Source organism: Lygodium microphyllum, chromosome 21 (assembly GCF_053477565.2).
Source record: "Lygodium microphyllum isolate KBCC chromosome 21, Lygodium_microphyllum_v1.1.10, whole genome shotgun sequence".
Classification (NCBI taxonomy): domain Eukaryota; kingdom Viridiplantae; phylum Streptophyta; class Polypodiopsida; order Schizaeales; family Lygodiaceae; genus Lygodium; species Lygodium microphyllum.
Window position 1 is genome coordinate 139,341,439 of NC_141155.1, and position 7,072 is coordinate 139,348,510.

At 40.1% G+C, this 7,072-nt stretch overlaps 1 pseudogene; it reads left to right on the forward strand.

Annotated features, from left to right (window-relative positions):
- The first annotated feature begins 918 nt into the window (after positions 1-918).
- On the forward strand, positions 919-6,583 carry LOC148018643 (UBP1-associated protein 2C pseudogene; annotated as a pseudogene).
- The last annotated feature ends 489 nt before the right edge of the window (positions 6,584-7,072 follow it).

Genomic DNA, 7,072 nt, shown 5'->3' on the forward strand with positions numbered 1-7,072 from the left:
CGCCAATAACGATGCTTTTTGCGCTGACGGGGGCAAATTTCTTTATGAACATTTTCATCGCTTTAACATCGGTATAAGGCCTATATCTTATAGTGCATAAGGTTGGCTTGTCTTAGCCATCCTCTAACTGTTCGCCACAGTTGTAACACTTCCATGCAGTCCCAAAAAAGATGTTTTTTAGGGTGGGTTCAGACCCAACAGACAAACAGGCATCCCAAATACAGATCGCCAATCAAATTTCAGCATGGAAAACTGTATGTTCACACACATGGTGAAAGGCCAAAAAAATTAGGAGCCTTTTTTGACACGTCATGGCCAAGTTTTTGCTCTTCTCTTCCGACTTGCCCAGCACGGATACTTCTCCTTCATGCCATGTCTTCTCTTTGGCTCCTTTCCTTGTCCACCACTAATGTGAATGAGATGGCGGACAACTCTTGGGAAATCCTTGTAGATGGGTGAAAAAGGGGATTTTTCACCCTTTTGTCCACCGTGCAAGTGTGAACCCACCCTTAGTTACTTCTTCGCTCCCACAAAGCGGGCACATTGGGGAGACTACCTATGTCTTGCTTAGTCTATGCTTGAGTGGCAATCTCTAATTGTGCGTTAATCTCCATCGCAAGAAGTTAATCCTGTACGACTGGGTGGCCCTCCAGACTCTTCTAGTCCTCTTCCATGCTGCTACAGTTGTCAGAAGAAACTCTTTCTTCCAGCGGGTTTGCATACCCATTGCTATTGCAGGAGATGGGGCTTTATAGTCCCTCGACTGACTGACAGTAGATCAATGGCTTACCAGCTAGTGAGGCCAAATCTTTGAGCGGATTGGCGGTCATCCTGGCTAGTGAAGTAGGCCAATTCTCCTTCCTAAAACCAAGTACCATCTCTAGCCACAGAGTTTCCTTCTCGCTAACACCAGATCTAATGGCCACCGTCTGGGAGCTGATCATCTACCTTGGGCCTGGGTCCCACACATCCGCCCAAATCCTGATCCCTTTGTTAAGGAGTGCTTTTGATACCTTTGAATCCTTGGCAACTGGAGCTGCTTCCAGGTGATACGAGAAGAGGGAGAGCCGTAAACTACGATCAAGCAAGGAATCAGCACCCCTGCCCAGCCTAGGTTTCCAAGTGGCTTTGGTCAGGATCTTTCGCCAAGTATTGGCTATTTCTTGGGCCACTTCGGATTGTGGAATCCTGATTGGACTTTGTGCTCCAGCAATGACGTCCACCCAGTTGGCCCCATCCCAGGCAGTCCCAATCCAATGCTGGAGTATAACCATCCAGGATTGCTCGCCGTTCATCCTCTTGATGAGTTTTGTCAACAGTGCCTGCAAATTGAGGCCAAGGTTGTCCAGCTCTCTGCACCGTCCAGGTTCTTGCTCTCGGTGAGGGCCTCTCAGCTTGTCTAAGTCATCTATTTCTTGCCTTGGCAGGACCAAAGAAACACAACAAACTCTAGACCACTTACTATATAGAAAGTTCACACTATAACTAGGAAGAATAGCAACCAAACTAGGAAGAATGTAGAATTTTCTAGTTATAATTAGATAATTTTGTCATCACGAATCTCTTCTAACTAGTAAATCCCTTTTTCTAGATAGTATCTAGAAAGTTGAAGCCTTATCTAGTAACATTATCTAGTAAGTTATTGTATATGTAGTAACAATATCAACATAACTAGGAACTTTTTGTTTTCACTAGTCATAACTAGCAAGTACTATCATCTAAAATATTAGTTTATTTGAAATTTATATTTGTATATTACTCACTTATGAGCTAAGCTTTCGATTCCACACTTATGGCTATACTCACCAGTTTGTGTAGCCTATGCTTAGTCTAGCCTATCCATAGCTTATATCTAGCCTAGCTTATACATTAGGCTTAGGATAAGCACATGCTAGGTTAGGCATTTGCTCGATAATATAAAGTAGGAACATTATATGCTATGCATAAGAATACAACTTATATCTGGCATTTTCTAGGCACAAGGTAACCATAGAATAGAATAGGGTTGTGTTAGGTGTTGGCTCCTAGCATATGCTTACCCTATGTCTAAACTCTTCCTAGAATATGCTTAGACTATGTATGCACATAGGATTGGCTTATAATATGCCTAGTATTTGCCTATCTTGCCATATGTGTACCCTATGCCTACCCCTTGTGTATTTATGTTAGACATACCTATGTCTAGCCACTCTATAGCCTCTATCAGTTTGTCTGTATGACACAAGGAACTTTAGACACTAAACTAGATGGTAAATAGCCTTATAACTAGTAAATACACATTTTTTTCTAGTTAGTAACTAGGATTTTTTAAATTGGAACTAGGATTTTAATTTTACTAGATAGATGTGAAGGTATAACTAGTAAAATAAGTGTCTATATGGTAAAGTAAGGCAAATTTCTATATATCACCTAATATAGCCATGTTTATTGGATAAAATTATGAAGCTATGGATCATAGGATAATGTGCATGCATAGTAAATCAAAAAAAAATTGTATAGAATATCTAATAAAGTCATGCTTATATAGTCATGTAAAGTAATATACATCACAATTGATAGGCCTAACCATCAACCATGTAGTCAATCTCAAATAAGACAATGTCGATACACACTTGTAATGGATATGTTTGTATGCATCCAAAATGTACATGTGCTATAAGATACATTTGTGCATTTTGATAACTTTTAATACTTACTCACATAGCACAAATAGTTTACGCATCCATAAATAAAATATCATTTTTAACAATATAAATATTTCCTTGTCCATTAAAACAAAGAAGAATCTCATTCAATTCAACTCAATGCCATGACTCTAAATCTTGAAATTCCCCTCAAATCCCCCTGAAGTGTGGGATATACCTAGCATCCATACAAGCACAAATAGTTATTAAAAGTTATTTGAGCCCCTTACAAACAAGGAGCATATCCATCCATTAGCAAAATAGAAACAGTTCAAATTGTAATAGCCTTTTCCTTAAATGAAAGACATAGAACCTCTTGAGTATGCGAAAACTTGAAGAGGGGATCTCTCAATAGATAGTCATGGCACATGGTCTATTAACTAGGGTAGTTGTATTAAGTTCATTAAAAAAGCAACATTTCCTACCAACATGTGGCATATACTCCCACTTTCATGCATGTAGCATATTTAGGGGGTGAACAAGGAGTAAGAGATGATGGAACACATAGCACTAACATAAAGCAATAGAAGCAAGACAATGGGATGGAGATGGATTTTGCTAACATTGTTGTTACTAGCATAAACATGGAAGAGCTAGAGAAGAAGATGTGGGGTGACCAAAAATGTTTCAATGAGAATTAAAAGAGAGTCACAATAGAATTTGGGGAGCAAATGCTATGTGCATGAGTGGTATCCTTGTTGCCATGCATTTGGCAAAGCAATGCTAAGTATTCTCTATGCAACATGTACATGTATTTTAAGGGAAGGTCCCCCTTGAGGATGAGTTTGCTAGATTGTTTTGGCTCACCTATGGATCAAAGTGGTGCTCACATTGTTTTGCTTGCCATTAGACTTCTTTTGGGTCTTGCTTTCATCTAAAGCAAAAAGAGATTGGGTTTTGGGTTCACTTGTTTGGCTTAAAGTGAGCCTTAATTACATGCTTCCATGGCATCATGATTTTATTCCTGAGGAGGTCTTGCAAATTGAATGCCCAATATGGGCTAGTTTTCATGGACTTCCTACTTTGCTAGATGGAGAAGTAATGTGCTAGTAGAAGTGCTAGGTAGAGCGCTTTATGTTCTTACAGTAATATTAACTAGTGGAGCAAGTGACTCTTGTACTTTGGGATAAGAGGAAGAAGTTCCTTGACATGCTCCAGATTTTTGATCCTAATGGGAGTTGTTGGTCGATGCCAAATTCTCCCTCTTCTTGGATACATGCTTCAAATGCAAAGAAGATGGGTGCTTTGCAAAGGAATGCCCAAAAAGGAATTGAAATAAGAAGAAGCAAAGGAAAAAATAGTGGAGATAAGGAAGAACTTCAAAAGAAGCAAAAAGGAAAAAACATAGGTTGAGAAGGGCAAATTCAAGGAAACAAGCAAGCCTCAAAAGGAGGAACCTAAGTAGAAACCTAATTATCAGTCGTGATCCTAGAGATGCTGAAGTTAAAGTGGGATGGGAACAAATAATTTCAATCACCAAATTCTTTGAAGTCTAATGGAGGTAAGAAATAAAAAATTTCCCTTTAAAAGATTCTTGCAAATGTTTTGTTGACAAGGCTATTTTGCTATTTTGGATTATGGAGGTTCGAACAAAGATATAATGTTAATTAGTTGGCTCACTATGATCTCTTAGAATGTGAGGTTCCTAGGAAGTCCATCCAAGAAGGATGTGTTTAGTAGGAGAAAGAAATGGAAGCCCCTCTCTTTCAACATCTCCTTTCTAGAAAGGGAAGGATTCGACTTATAGCTCAAGGATGCTTGGAAACAAACCAACAATCCAATGTCTAATCCAACATAGAACATATAAGACACTAGAAGTGAAGTAGGACTCTTGTTTCACCGTGGAATATGCCTCCTGGCATCAATGATCCTAATGGGATTGAGTTGCTAGTCAATGTAGAATTCTCTCTCTTCTTGGTTACATGCTTTATATGCAAAGAACGTGGGTGCTTTGCAAAGGAATGGAGCTAAGAAGCGCCCAAGGAGAAAAGAGTGAAGATAAGGAAGAACTTCATGCAACATAGTCACAAAAGAAGTAAAAAGAAAAAAGCTCATAGATTGAGAAGGGTAAATCCAAGAAAATAAACAACCCTCAAAAGGAGGAACCCAAATCCTAGATATGTCAAAGTTAAAGCAAGATGGAAACAAAGAAATTCAACCACCAAAGTCTTCGGCATCTAATGGAGGTGAGAAAGAAAAGCTTTCCCTTTAAAAGCTTTCTTGCAAATGTTTCGTTGACAAGACTATTTTTCTATTCAGGATTATGGAGGCTCAAACAAAGATACAATGTTAATTAGTTGGCTCTCTATGATCTCTCATAATGTGAGGTTCCTAGGAAGTCCATCTAAGACGGATCGGTTTAGTTGGAGAAAGAAATGGAAGCCAGTCTCTATTTAGGTTCAGCGCCTCCTCTCTAGAAAGGGAAGGATTCAACCCATAATTGAAGGATGCTTGGAATAATATGATAAGGTCTTAAGTTCTTATCTACAAAGTCAAAAAACATGGTAAATTGCAAAGCACTCGACAGATAAAAAACTCCATAACTTGGAAGTTAGCTTAATACTCTTTTAGTGATAGTCATTAAGTTGAATTTTTTTGCATCTGCTTTGTAAAGTTGTTTTTATGGGCTAACTTGGAAGTTACCTAAGTGCCCTTTTAGTTCTCTCCATTGGAGTAAGGGGGCTCGAGTTTGTGACTTGTATTGGTTCCCCCACAGCCTCTAACTCTTGGATAAGAATCGAGTGAATTACTTTCACACAACTTTTCAAATCAAAAGTGAGGTTGGAAAAACTAAATCCTAACATGCAAATTATCTATATCTTTTTCTATCAAAATAGCTTGAAGAAATTCTAGTAAATGACTAAAGCATGTGTACAATTCTAGATCACTAGGAGGAGACTTAGCCTCATTGCATAAATTCATGTAATGCATTGTTCACCACATTGTCCTCTCAACATAGTCCCCTGGCATAGTCCTTTGAGCTTGGTTCATACAGGCTATCTAGTACACTCCTCAACCTATCCTCTTGAGAAGCTTGGTACAAGTAGGTTGTGTGGTAATCCTCTTGAGAAGCTTTGGTACAAGCAAGTTGTTTTGGGCTTCAATAGGCATCCATCTTAAGTAGTAGCTATGCCCTAGACTCTCATGTCAAGAGGCATATTAGACTCTGTTAGCTAGGCCTCTCCAAGGAGCAGCTCATGGACCTTTTACAAGAAGTAGCCATGGATCATGCCGATATCCTGCAGGAGATCAAAGACCTCGCTGACAAAGACCCCTCGCACCGGAAATTGTTTGTCCATGGCCTCGGCTGGGAGACCTCCTCCAAGACTCTCAAGGTGGCCTTCGCTCCCTACGGTGACATCGACGAATGCCTTGTCATCACCGACAAGAAGACTGGCAAAGGAAAGGGCTATGGCTTTGTCACATTTAAGCATAGGGACAGCGCGTAGCGCACGCTCAAGGATCCTAGCAAGAAGATCGATGGTGGCAAATGTGTCTGTCAGTTTGCATCCGCGGGGCCTTCGTCCACTCAATCACAACTTGCACAGGCAGCATCTACCATTGCGCGTAAGATTTATGTGGCGAATGTCCCCCGTGACATGCCAGCTGAGAAGCTCCTGGCCGCGTTCTCCAAGTACGGAGAAATTGAAGAAGGTCCTTTAAGGTTTGATAAGCAGACAGGTAAGTCAAAAGGATATGCTTTGTTTATTTACAAGTCAGCAGAGTCTGTTAAGCATGCTCTAGAAGAGCCTACGAAGACTGTGGAAGGACACCAGATGACTTGTAAGCTTGCAGAAGGGCAAAAGCAAAAAGCTGCTGCTGTAGATAATCAGATGCAGGGTGAGCCCTGCGGGCGTTGGGATTACATCTTCAGCTATGTAAAAACCTTCCAGGGATAGGGACATCCAGATAGCCTAAAGTCAAAGATCTACGATCCAAGTGAGTTGTCATATCAAGGGCTTTGGCCTTATCAGGGTTAGTTAGTGACAACAGAAGCAGTTGGATGCAAGAGTAAATGCAAATACATTATTGAGTTTGGCAGCTGAATTTTTAAAGATTATGTCGGCTATGTCATTTGTATTCAATCCAGGGTATAAGGTGAGCCTGCCATGATGGGAGATGCCATGAGTTCCATCCTATTATTAAATCTCTTAGATTATTTATTCTGGCACCTGAAGTGGTAGTCACATTGGACACTTCAGTTTTTAAGCCGGTTTAGGCATTTTGGGCTGCAACAGGGCCAGTCCCAATAGAGGCAGGAGCCACAACAGTAGATTTTAGTAAGCTACATGATTGAGAGGATTCAGTTAGATGCAGTTAGATTGTTGTAGGTTTAAGTTGATTGGGCATCGGTATTGTATATCATTCTTTAATGATTCTTGTAGATT